This window comes from Macrosteles quadrilineatus, unplaced genomic scaffold, assembly GCF_028750875.1.
Source record: "Macrosteles quadrilineatus isolate MER2022 unplaced genomic scaffold, UCM_ALF_1.0 Scaffold_3__2_contigs__length_128488019, whole genome shotgun sequence".
NCBI lineage: Eukaryota > Metazoa > Arthropoda > Insecta > Hemiptera > Cicadellidae > Macrosteles > Macrosteles quadrilineatus.
The window spans coordinates 72537263-72551254 of NW_026542596.1; the positions used below are offsets into that span (position 1 = coordinate 72537263).

At 35.5% G+C, this 13992-nt stretch overlaps 1 protein-coding gene across 4 annotated transcripts in view; it reads left to right on the forward strand.

The window, feature by feature from the left end:
* LOC128989951 (zinc finger CCCH domain-containing protein 13-like) overlaps window positions 1-13992 on the forward strand; it is a 68000-nt gene that overhangs the window by 28436 nt on the left and 25572 nt on the right. The gene's annotated exons all lie outside the window — the stretch shown is intronic.

Genomic DNA, 13992 nt, shown 5'->3' on the forward strand with positions numbered 1-13992 from the left:
AAATGAAGATTTGCTACATGAATATATTTTACCACAGTAAATTTGAAGGCAAACAGAAGAGACATCATGTGAGAATTTTTAATTTCATGCCAACGTTTGAGTATATCAGTTTTAAATTAATTATTTAATTTAATGATAACGAAGAAGAATTATTGGTCAACTTATTATAGCATGTTTGCTATCTCCAATATCACACCAGGAATACTGTGAACGCAACAAATTATTGATATTAAAGCAATGAAGACTTTTTCTTAACTTTCCATACAAATATTTGAGTTTGAAGAAATTTTTTAACAATTGATTGCCATTTTTTACTTTACCTTTTGAGTTTTATTTAAAAAAAAATATATTTTCCAAACTGAAACAGAGCTTAAAGCAGAGCTGCATTTCTCTTTGAAAACGGTAAAGTTGAATTAAATTTTATACACTAGTAGTATCACTTAAGTACCATACTTACTTGATTATCAATGAAAGCTTATATTAACAAAGGAATTAAATATCTTTAACTAGTAATTTTGTTAACAAACTTTTTTGCAAGGATAAAACCAATATTTTCAATAAGTATTCTTTTTTTCTTGAAATTGAAGCTAACTCATACCAAAGAAGTAGGAATGGAACCACAGGAAGCCAGATTTCATCCGAAAGCAACAATTTAACCAATAAAATTTATTACTCAAAGCTTCATTACTATTATAGAAAACTATTTGTTTGTTTAACTGAGAAGAAAAGCAAAGCCTGTTAATGATGTCACTGGAACTTCAAGAATTCGTCTTAAAACAACAATTGTAAAATAATTTGTTTGTTAAAACTAAGAAGGAAAGCGTGCGGACTGATGTCACTAGAAAAACCAAGAATTCCTCTAGAAACAACAATCGTAAAATAAAATGTATTGCCATAAAGTTGAAACAAAGAAGAAAAGCAGGCAAAAGAATTCTTTGAAATGAAGCAGGATTGTATTCAAAAGCAGCAGTCATGATAGTTATTTCACATTTGCAAACTCTAGTTAAATGTTAAATGTAATAAATTGATTTTATTTCAATGTTGGAATTCTTTTTAGTCAACAACTAAGTTCTTATCTTAACTTCAAGACATGAAATTAGTTGACATTGTTACTGTTTAAACATCTTTGTTGATTTCAACATAATGTGAATCTTGCTTCAAATTCTTCCAATTTGGAAAGAAGAAACGAGGAGGACTGTCCTGTCAGAAGATATTTCCCCTTCACTTTCTCTGTACATTTTGTTTGAAAGATGAAGATGGTTAAAGTCGACCTTCCCCAGATTCATTCTGTTGAGCATGAGTCCGTTCACTCTGTCTGTGAACTTAGTTTGTACAATGTTTTGTTACTATGTTTTTCTTTGCAGCTGCGGCCTTAATCACGAGAAACTACAAAGATGTAATAGCCCCTTGGGCCATTCCATATCAAATCAACAAATAAAAATCAGTTTTCAACCTGACCATCTTGGATTACTTTGAAATTTGGTATGCTTATAGTTCTAACAAATACAAACAGAAAACTGTTTTTTGTTTATTTTTATCTCTTCCCGTTTATTTATAATTAATTTTTAAAAACATCCAAAATCGGCGTTTTTTTACTTGCAGGAAGATCTTGAAAAATTCACAGACTGAGTTCTATTCATGCTAGAGAAGGCAGAAAGGTCTCATTTTATTCCTGATGTTCAGGGCTTTAATTTGATATGCAACATGACTATATTCTAAAAGATTCCATTTTTCAAGAAAGTTTTGAAAAATGTTACGTACCGTATTTAAAAAATGGTATTTTTAAAATTATAAAAAAAATGTATGATGTACTTTACACTATTGACCATAAATGCTGTAAGTTTCATTATGGGACGGGCATGGGATCACACCTAAATACTAAAACTTAGGAGTAATGTAGATACATTGATCAGAAGAGGGTTAACATTCACTATGCCTACACCTTGAAACAGCTGCATAATAAGCCTAATTAAAAAAGAAAGTTATATGAAGTAAGCATACTTACACACACATAGGCCTACATGGCTAAGAAAGTTAAGGGATTGGTAAAAGAAAAGGGAATATTATCTCATCCTAACCCTAAACCTTGAAAATTGCTTGATCAGAAAACTGTGACTTAGTCAAAAGTTTTTACTGTTCTGATGATATCAGCAGACTAATGCCAGGAAAATAGATTTTGTAACCATACTAGCTAAATGGCAAAAAAAAAACACAAGGCCAAAAGCGATTAGTGCTAAGTAACCTCAAGAAATTTACTCTGAATTCAAAGATGAGTAAACCAATGTGAAGATTGGTTTTTCAAAATTTGCAGATTTAATGCCTAAGAATTGCTTGTTAGCAGGTGGAAGTGGCCCTCATAGTGTTTGGGTCTGTACAATACACCAAAACTTCAAGTTGATTGCAAGTTAATGGTTGCAAGATATCAAAATTGGCTGAAGAAGAAATAACATATAATCACTGTATTGCTAGAGTGATGTGTAATCCTCCTTCGCCCAGCTGCTATTTCAGTGATTGTAACTTTTATCCAAAAACTGAAACATTGCCAGATTTTTTCAGAGACACTTTTGATGCCAAGAATAAAGACCAAGTGTCTTACAAAAAATGGATAACAGTTGATCGAACTTCATTGGAAACTATTACATCATCTTCAGAAGAGTTCATCGATTTGTTAATTGAAAAACTTGACCAACTTAAACGACACTCTTTCATTGCAACACAACAATCCATTTTCCAGAGCAGCAAAAAGAGTGACCTAAAGGAAGGTGAATTTTTAGTAGTTTGTGACTTTTCTGAAAACTATTCATTTGTTGTCCAAGATGAGGTACATGGTTATCACTGGACAAATACACAAGCAACCGTCCACCCTTTTGTTGCATACTACACAGAAGATTATCAAATCAAACATGTGAGTTTTGGGGTAATGTCAGAACACTTAACTCACAACACAATAGCAGTGCATCTCTTCCAAACTCATTTAATTGAATTTCTTAACCGGCACTTTGGCAAGAAACCATAAAAAATATATTACTTTTCAGATGGTTCAGCAGTACAGTATGAAAACAAAAAATAACTTTATAAATCTATGCCACGATGACAATGACTTTGGTATGCCTGCTGAATGGAATTTCTCTGCCACTTCTCATGGGAAAGGAGTCAGTGATGGTGTTGGTGGCACAGTAAAACGGTTGACGGCACGAGCAAGTTTACAACGACCTCTCTCGGAACAAATTCTTAATCCTCATCAATTTTACCAGTATGATAAAGACAACATAGATGGAATTCATTTCAAATTTTCCTCAACAGAAGACTACCTACATCCAAGAACAACTGAAACTAAAGGAAAGATTTGATAAGTGTTGCACCATCACTGGCACTCAAAAATTGCATGCTTTTCTTCCTCTTACCAGAAACAAAATTACGACAAAACAATACTCTAACTCAAATGAAAGCCAAATAGAGCGAGTTTTAACAGATTTAGATTCAGATCCTGTACCCTTCAATGAGATGAAATGTGGGGGCTACTTTCACTACCTTATAAAAATGGAGATACAACAACAAACTTTTGGGCTAATATGAACAACATTGTTTTATTTTTAATAATTATTATGTTCATAGTAATCTTAAAGCCAAGAGAAGACACGATGAAACTTGCAGCATATAGTAAATAGTTTGACAGACAGCCCAGTTGTTCATAAGTAGGGCCACTTCTTGATACAAACGTTTTTCCGAACTAGGCATTATGCAGCCAATGCGCAATAAATGCTCACTCAGAAACATTACTTTGAAAATGTAGTGTTTAGGTATGATCCCATGTCCGTCCCATAATGAAACTTACAGCATTTATGGTCAATAGTGTAAAGTACATCATACATTTTTTTCAGAATTTTTAAAATACCATTTTTTTAAATACGGTACGTAACATTTTTTTAAACTTTCTTGGAAAATGGAATATTTTAGAATATAGACATGTTGCATATCAAATAAAAGCCCTGAACAACAGGAATAAAATGAGACCTTTCTGCCTTCTCTAGCATGAATAGAACTCAGTCTGTGAATTTTTCAAGATCTCCCCGCAAGTAAAAAACACCGATTTTGGAAGTTTTTAAAAATTAATTATAAATAAACGGGAAGAGATAAAAATAAACAAAAAAATGTTCTGTGTTTGTATTTGTAAGGGTAACAAACGTGGAAAATTTTATAAAAATCCGAGATGGTCGGGTTGTGACCCTTGTTGATTTGATATGGAATGGCCCCCTTATATATTTTTTTAACATCAATTGTTTTGTCAAATTGTATTCTGTGTTAATGATGTTTAATGTTGAGATTTCAGTTTCATCACTATTTTATTGTGTACTAAAATCTCGTCTCATTGCTTTCATTTGTGTGGTGGTGAAATGTTTGTACAAAATGGTTTTCAGGCTTGGATCTTGAACAGGACGAGTATTTTAGATTTTGATCCACTTGTTCTTGATACATCTTAGGATGTGTTGTGGATGTATTGTATTCAACAGGCATGACTGTTGTCAAAATGGTTGAGTATGTTATCATAGTGAAGCTTGGGTCAGAGTAAATTCATCAAAGAATATAGTTTTATTCAAGGTACTACAAGTTCAAGAGTCCAGCAATGTAAACTCACTTCGCTTTGGAAGCATTTTTATTTTACTAACTGAAAATAAATCAGTTCCGGAGCAGGAATGGTGTTGTCAAATATTTTTCTATCTGAAAAATAGCTGAAATGTTGAATGAAAATCTTTTGAAAAAACCTGTTGGCGAAAAATTCATAAGACAATTATCTTATCTGAACCGAAAAACTATAGGAAGACTTGCTTACTAAAATATAGGGTTTTATTGTCTTATACCTTATGCATTACCCATTAATGCTGTCTACACATATTGTTATAGTTTTTATATAAACAATATAACAAGAGATGCTGGAAAAGGAAACAACAATATATTTTTTTTAAATTCATTATTTGTTGAATCCATAAAGTGTTGAATGGTAATGAGCATTAGGTGTTAACACCAATAGTCCAAACAACAGGAGATAAAAATTTCTTCAAAAACATCAGTATGAAAAATTTAAGCTTAAAAACTGAAGAACGAGGAAGGACTTGAAAGTGTACAACAAAAGCAAAACACAGGCACAAGTTGAGTTAAATCAACAGTACTTTTATACATGTTTAAAAGAATATCCAATGCATCTAATGAATATTTCTGTAGTAGATTAAGAAGAATAAGATGCTTCTGAATATAGTAGGAGACACAATTTCATCAAGACATATTGTGCATGATAAATATGAAAACAGAAAATAACCACAGTGTGCTATGTTGTAAGATGAATGTGATGTTAATATGAAAGTGAGATTTATCAGAAGATAAGTTGATGGTTTTTCAAACTTCTATTATAGGCAAGGGAAGGATTTTCAACAACCCAGGGAGGGAGCTTCTGGTTTTGGTAGGCAACAACTTGAGGTGCAGTGCCAGGACGTTCAAGATTATTTCATACCTTGGTCAAATTACTTGCTGCAATTAAAATTTATTTGAATAAGAATAGAGAAATTGATAAGTCGCCATAAGATTGCCTTTAACTATCGACGGGAATTGTCGCAAGCTTTTTGACTTGGTTGGGTTGCAATTATGCTGGATTTGATTACACAGTTGCTTGGTAGATAAAACTGGCCAAATGTTTTTACATAAATACTGTATGGGAAAAAATTGTAACATTTTTGATACTGGGTTTGATTTAAAACCACCCTGATACACTTGGATGAAAATTTGAATGTGCAATTAAATTAAATAGAAGAACTAGCTTTGTATTATTTGATCTAGATTACCTGGACATTTAGAGTAAAAGTAAAATAAAGTTGATATGCAGTAATTAAAACAAAAGTTTAATTATTATAAAATAATGTTTTTATAACGCAGTTGGAAATATTATCATGAGGAACAAGATGATATGTCTGACCAAGCTTCACTATGTGGTATTACATCCGTGGGGTAAACAAGATGTTTTTCCCTCACTTGGAACACAAAGCTGTGTCGCCATTTGATATGGATTCTTAAATTCTTCATAATAATTTTGTTACAAGATAAATTACGTTACTGTTAATAAATAGGAATTATGTTTAACAAAGGATAGATATCTTCATTGTAGTTGTAAACTATAATTGTGTAATAAATTATATAGTTGTTAAAAGTGATGTTAAGATTCGTCACAACAGAGATGTTTCTGGCAAGCTGACCTGAACACCTCAAAAACTAGGAAATACACGTGAATTTTTATGACCGGAAAAAATGCTTATTTAACCGTGAGTTTTGTAAAAAATTGGGAAAATTGAAATAAAAGTAGCCACAAGATCCGTCAGTAATCACCGATTTTTCTCGTTTTACTTAGTTGAAAATTGCAATTACGGAAAACCATCACAATTAACAGGCTTTGTCGCGGTTACGGAAAATCAGTCACAAATTTTGCCGAAATTGCAAAATTATTACAGATGCGGTCAAGATCGCCAAAAAAGTCACAGGGGTTGAGATCACAGATTTTGCTTGGATCTCAAGAAATTACCACGGGTTTTGCTGCGATTGAAAGTAATGATCAAAGAACTGCTGCAATCATGGGAAATCATCACAAATTTTGGGGCGATTTCAAGATATTATGATCACGGACGTATGCAACATCGCAACAAATCATCATGGATGTTGCGATGATTACAAAAGATCATGGATGCTGTTGTAATCGCAGAAAATCATCATGTATGTTGCCGCGATTGTGGGAAACCATCACAGATTTCGCTATCATCAAAAGCATCACCTATTTAGCTGTGATTGCAAGAAATTATCACAGAATTCACTGAAGAGCTTTATACTCTCCAGACCTTTATACAATTTTCATAACTACTGGATCTTTTTCGAGGTGCTGTTTGTCAAAGATTTTTTTTAAATATTGTGATTAAATCATTTTTAAATGTCAACCCAATTAATTATGGTTTCCTTCTCAATTGGACAACTAAAGTTATACAATTACTCACTTAAATACAGTTTACCTGGAATCAAAATTCAAAAGTATCAATGAGTCTACAATTCATGATAAAGTACTCTAAAAATGTTACCTCAATCTTGTTTACTACAATAATTAACATTGGCTATAAGAAGTTATTTATTACTTTGGGAATTAAAACCTTTTTTATATTAAAAATTAATTTTTTATAACCATAATTTTTGTTTAATGAATTTATGTTTAGTACTCTCTAAAAACTCTGTAAGGAAAACCTTAATCGCAGCGTTGTATATTGTTCAGTTTTCGTGGGATGCTTTAACACAAGTCCGGCTAATATTCATCAGGATTCAACTCTGACTAAAATAATTAAAAGTAATTTAAATTTTATTTAAATTACTAATACTGGTTTAATTTTTTTAAGTTACCAATACTGGTTTAATTTTTTTAAGTTACCAATACTGGTTTAATTTTTTAAAACTACCAATGATGGTTTATTTTCTTTTTAATTACCAATACCGGTACAGTTCTGAATACTACAGTAGGCTTTGAAGTAAATAGATACAACATTTTTTTAATCATAAATTCCTCTGTAGTGTTGTTCTAAAATCATAATACCTGTAAGTAGTGGTTGATTTCTCGGATTTGATACACTGAAACCTAACAGGAGTTATGACTTGATATCTTCATCCTGTCCCCATTTCATCTGCATAAAAACATATCCAAATAGTGCAACCAAAAGCAGTAAAACAATGTGCACCAACATTAGCAACCATGGACATATTTCTTAAAAATAAACAAATTTATGTAGATAATAAAGAGTGTCCAAAGCCTCGTTCTGTTTTAGCTCTGAATATAATTCAATTCTGTTTTTACTGCCTTAAGTTTTAAGCCAATCTAATCTTATATGGTTGCATCTTCCGGTTGATCTACTAAATCTGCTGTCAAGTGATTAACCAATTAATTTCTGTAGCTGAAACAGTTGAAAAAGGCTAGCAACAGCTTGAAACTAACCTACAATCCTAAAAACCTCATTGTACCAGTTTCCATAGTTTTTGAAAGTTTGCTTGCAGCAATAAAATATAAGGAACGAGTCAGGAAATAATGAGGAAGAAATATTAGTGATAAGGGTGACACACGGGGGATGGCTTTTAAGTTAAATTTATACAATTAAACAATTGGTATTTTGTTGAGATATCAAATCTCATTACTCGTCATTTAAATTATACTTACATGTACGTCTTCAAAATTGAGCTTGAATCCTAATTCATGATTTACAATGCCAAACTTTTATCGAAACCTAACTTAGTGTGAATTAAGATAACAGAATGAATGGCAGAAACTTTTTGAACTGTTCGTTCTTCCGACAACAAGTGCATCCAAAACTGTGCTATTTATTCCATTGTGCAGGGACTAAACACTACATTTCTGCAATATTTAAAATAGCAACAAAATACAACATTTCTACTTTATCGCGAAACAAATAAAGGCACTTATAGCGATCATAATTCCTTTATTGCAGAATTCTGCTGTCTGCGATCTCAGTCACTCTGTAATATGCAACTGGAGCTCCTCATCATCAAAGCACTCTTCTGTTAACCAAGACTACATTTTTGTCTTAACGTATGAGAGTCGCTCAGTGCAAGGTCTGGACCGAAGGTTAAATGAGAAAGAAATCTCCTGTTTGAATGAATGAAAGTGATCTTGTGTGCAGTTTGCGGTGGCAGATCAGGCATTGATACATAAACAAAACTTTGGATGTCAACTTTCCTCTGCGTTTATTTGAATGATCTTTTGAGGCTGAACTAAGTTTGACTGCTCCAAAGTTCATGTTTTCATCACATTGAAGATAGTCACAGAAGCACACCATACCACAATTTCCATAATCTTCCTGTTATCCTGAAACTGTTACTTGTTTTCTGATATGATTACCAAAGAGCAAGTAAAATACAAGGTTTGCAAGCAATTCCTTTTTGAAATTTTGTGTGCATTGACTGTAATTTTGTCTCCAAATTGACATGTTCCACCTACGTTCAATCAATCACCAGTAACAATCCAATAACCAAACACCATATTGATGATAGGCGTCCAAAAATGTCAAAGCTGCCCCCATTTGCTGGTCTGTTGTGGTGGTCAGTAAATCATTTGCAGCACCTATCATGAACAAAATATGTAGCAGCCTACTTTAGTGTGACAATTTTAACCATCGAGTCCATGGAACCTGTTGGAAACAAAGACAGAACTTAGTTTTACCGACACAGCAGTTTTCACGAGTCTTCTCATCAACTTAAGCAACCGGTTCATCATTGACAATGCTTGGGCATCCACTCTTCTCTGTCATGAACGTTAGTTTGTTCATCCGTTTTTAAACTGCATGCACCATTTTGGTCAGAACTTCATTCATTACCTTGTTTCCGTAGTTCACAAGTGGACGATAAATTTCTACAGGTTTTAGGCTCGTGGGAAAAACCGTACCTCACAAGTGTGATTTTCAATTGCGCAACCAAATGGCGCCGGCTGGACAGTCACTGAGAAGGCAAAATTGTCTGTGTACAATTGGCGAGATCCCAGCAGCGTCACAAGTTTTCCTTACTTTCTGAATGGACCTGAAAGGCACAGAATACATTCTGGTATCAATCCTGTCATGGACACCAATTTTACCAACATCGACCTCCTCTGTATGAGTGTCGTGCATATCTTCTCTCAAAACTGCTTTTGACAATGTTGCAAGTATATTGTCGTCAAGGAAATGTGTTCATAACTATGCTTCCCACTGTCCAACATTACTTCATAGTTTCCCCGTGTGTCACTCTCCTCTTTTTTTGCCCAGAAATTAACTCAAAAAGATTACAACCTTTTGGCTGTTTTAAATCATCAAAATAAGGATACAACTGCAGTATGGCAAATTAAAACTAAATTGAAAATAATCCTTTTACACGCCTATTTTCATATAATAATATGTAATTGTTGGACTCATTAACTCACTTTGTAAATATTGTATATTCAATTGAAGCACACATTTATTGTCTGGCTTTACTAAAATAGTTACTTTCAGAATTTCTGTAGGTGATTGGTTAATGTCTCAGATAATTTAATAAGACTAATTCATATGATTATCAACAATGAGTCATGTTGATTTCAAGAACTATTCCCTAAAGTACTAGTGAAAATCAGACAAGTTGATAGCTGATATTCTATGATTTTGATGATATAAAGTTTTGTGTTGTCAAATAAAAACTTTTAAAGCTAATAATTTCAATTATTTTAAGTGTCATCCTTTTAATCTCTAAACATTTTGTCTCTAACATTTTTGTCTCTTGTCTACTATTTCTAATCACTAACCCAAACATTTTGAATGTTTTTCTAAATAACAAATTTGACGGAAAATAAAAAAAATTGTTTAAAATTTAGTTTAAAATCCTTATTTATTCCTTTCTACTAGTAAGAATTAAATTTCAACACTTAGTTTAACTTATGTTTAATACCACTACATTTGTATAAAAAAGTCCTTAAAATTTTTTTATTTCACCATGAACTTAAAAATGATCACCCAAATACTTCTCTTTCTCTATTTGCATACTCTAACCCATTGTTTTTTCACCTGTTATGTTATTTTTGTGATGTGATTTGTGACTATAAATTATTGTTTATAAACAACTAGGTGTCTACTTCAGTTTTAAGAGCAAAAGAGGGGCATACTAGTTTTCAAGTTCTCTTTATTTAGATTTAGAAAATTCCATCTGAAATTTGGTGCTGAAGTGTTTTAGTGTTTTGCTTATTCTACTTAATTTGACCTCTAAAATCAATATTAAAACTAACTATATCGGTACGCTATGGACAATTTAAAAACATTATTTTTTTGGAATTTTAAGTATTGGGTTGGGTTAAGCTTTTGTAATTTTTTCATCTGTTTAAAATTATTGATTAAAATAGTTTAGCTTAATCTTTTCCTGGCAATCCCTAGTCCTAGGAAGATGACTCAGCCATTATTAATTCCTTTCTCTGAAATAGTTACTTTTACTATTAAGTTACTTTTAAATACTTTAGAAATAAGTGATATGTTTTAGAATGTACATAGTGTTGTTTCACCACCACCATTGACAGTAATGATGACATTAATCGACACAGAGTATGGTTTTCCTTTTGCCGATTCCAGGAGTGGCCTTCCCTCCGAACGTTGGGTAGTGCTCAAAGATTGTCCAGTCAGTAGCAGGTAATATTACAGACAGTTATTACATCTTTGTTAGTTGTCTCTACGGCTGAAGAGGAAGTAAATGGCAAGGAGCAAATGCAGTGTCTTGGGAGATTTTCAATCCTTAAAAAAAATACAATTTGCCTATTACATCAAAATTTCAAAAATGTTTCTGCTTTCAGATTTTTCTGACTTTTTCCCTCTCTTCTTGCTCTATAAAGGCCTCCACTTTCCAAAAGCTTTTATTTCTTTATCCTGTGATATTTTACAAACTTAACTTTCTACTCTTCATGTTCTTTTTTACATTTCTTGTACTTCTTTGCTTATTTTACCTATGTCTGTATTTTGTTTTCCTCAATATTCTTTCATTATTTCATGTCTAGTCCAAGCTCTTCAGACTATCTATGCTTCTTTTAAAGTAAACGACTTTCTTTTAATTCTGTATTCCTTCCAATATGTATACTTTTTGGCTCTCCTTATAACTTCTTTATTGTTTCTTCCTTCAATCTTAAAAGCTATTATTTTGTAATCTTGTTCCTATGCTCTGTATAGTCCTGATTTTCTCTCTACTTTATTGTATGGCTTACTCAAATACTTGTTCTTACATTGCATATACAGTAAAGACTTGACCGATTTACATCACCAAAACCCAAGTCAAACAGAACCATGTGTAAAATATCTGCTACAACACAGCTATGAGAATAAAATATTGGCACTAAACTAGGGATGGACGGGATTGAATTTTTAGTTCGGGACGGGACGGGACGGGATTTTTATTTCCTTCCCGATTTTCGGGACGGGACGGGACGGGATTTTTTTCTGTGCATAAAAAGAAAGACCTGTTTTGCAGTTACCAAAAAACACGTACGAAATCAATTTTTACCATTTGTGGCACTGATCTATGGAAACCAAAAAATGGGTTTACAGGTACCTATAGTACCGGTAACTTGTGACTCGCGGGTCACGGGGTGATCGTCTGTATGACTCACAGTCACGGCGCGATCGTCGTCATGACTCGCGATCACGGCGCGATCGTCGGTATGACTCGCGGTCACGGCGCGATCGTAGGTAGGACTCCATGGTCACGGCGCGATCGTCGTCATGACTCGCGGTCACGGCGCGATCGTCGGTATGACTCCGCGGTAACGGCGCGAACGTCGGTAGGACTCCGCGGTCACGGCGCGATTATTGATCGTCGGTATGACTCGCGGTCATGGCGCGATCGTTGGTATGACTCGCGGTCACGGCGCAATCGTCGGTAGGACTCCACGGTCACGACGCGATCGTCGGTATGACTCGCGGTCACGGCGCGATCGTCGGTAGGACTCAACGGTCATGGCGCGATCGTCGGTATGACTCCGCGGTAACGGCGCGAACGTCGGTAGGACTCCGCGGTCACGGCGCGATCGTCGATATAACTCCGCGGTCACGGGGTTATCGTCGGTATGACTCGCGGTCACGGCATGATCGTCGGTATGACTCGCAGTCACGGCGCGATCGTCGGAATGACTCGCGGTCACAGCGCGATCGTCGGTATGACTCCGCGCTCACGGCGCGATCGTCGGTATGACTCGTGGTCACAGCGCGATCGTCGGTATGACTTCGCGGTCGCGGCGCGATCGTCGTTATGACTCCGCGGTCAGTCGGTATGACTCGCGGTCACGGCGCAATCGTCGGTAGGACTCCACGGTCACGGCGCGATCGTTGGTATGACTCGCGGTCACGGCGCGATCGTCGGTAGGACTCCACGGTCACGGCGCGATCGTCGGTATGACTCCGCGGTAACGGCGCGAACGTCGGTATGACTCGTGGTCACAGCGCGATCGTCGGTATGACTTCGCGGTCGCGGCGCGATCGTCGTTATGACTCCGCGGTCAGTCGGTATGACTCGCGGTCACGGCGCAATCGTCGGTAGGACTCCACGGTCACGGCGCGATCGTCGGTATGACGCGGTCACGGCGCGATCGTCGGTAGGACTCCACGGTCACGGCGCGATCGTCGGTATGACTCCGCGGTAACGGCGCGAACGTCGGCAGGACTCCGCGGTCACGGCGCGATCGTCGATATAACTCCGCGGTCACGGGGTTATCGTCGGTATGACTCGCGGTCACGGCATGATCGTCGGTATGACTCGCAGTCACGGCGCGATCGTCGGTATGACTCGCGGTCACAGCGCGATCGTCGGTATGACTCCGCGGTCACGGTGCAATTGTCGGTCCAATAATCGCGGCCACGGCGCGATCGTCGTTATGACTCCGCGGTCACGGCGTAATCGTCGAAATGACTTCGTCTCCTGCGTTCGCGGACTTATCGCTCGCAATAACGGCGTTATCGGCACTCGCGAAGCGGAAAAATCGCCGACGATCGGACCAAATCCCGTCCCGAAAAATTCCCGAGTCAAATGTAATCCCGTCCCGATAATCGGGAATATTTTTTTCCCGAAAAATTCCCGAAATTTCGGGACCCGTCCATCCCTACACTAAACGCTGCATTTGCTACTTAATACATTTATAAACTATCATTTCAGGTAAGTATAGTAAAGTTGAAGTAAACCAAAAGTTTCATTATGTGTTTATAAAAAAATTAATTAGTAAAAACGTTTTTCTAAACTTTTTACTCAAAGCTTTGACAAGATTTTGCTTCTAAAAAATAATTTCACTTTAACTTTAGATAAATTCATTTTGTTTGAAGACAATCATTGAATTTGAAGTAAAGTTTGCATTTTTAAATGAATAATTTCAAATTTAGACATAATTTTATATGAATATTAACTTCTTGAGTGTTCCACTAAAGTTGGTCATCTCCC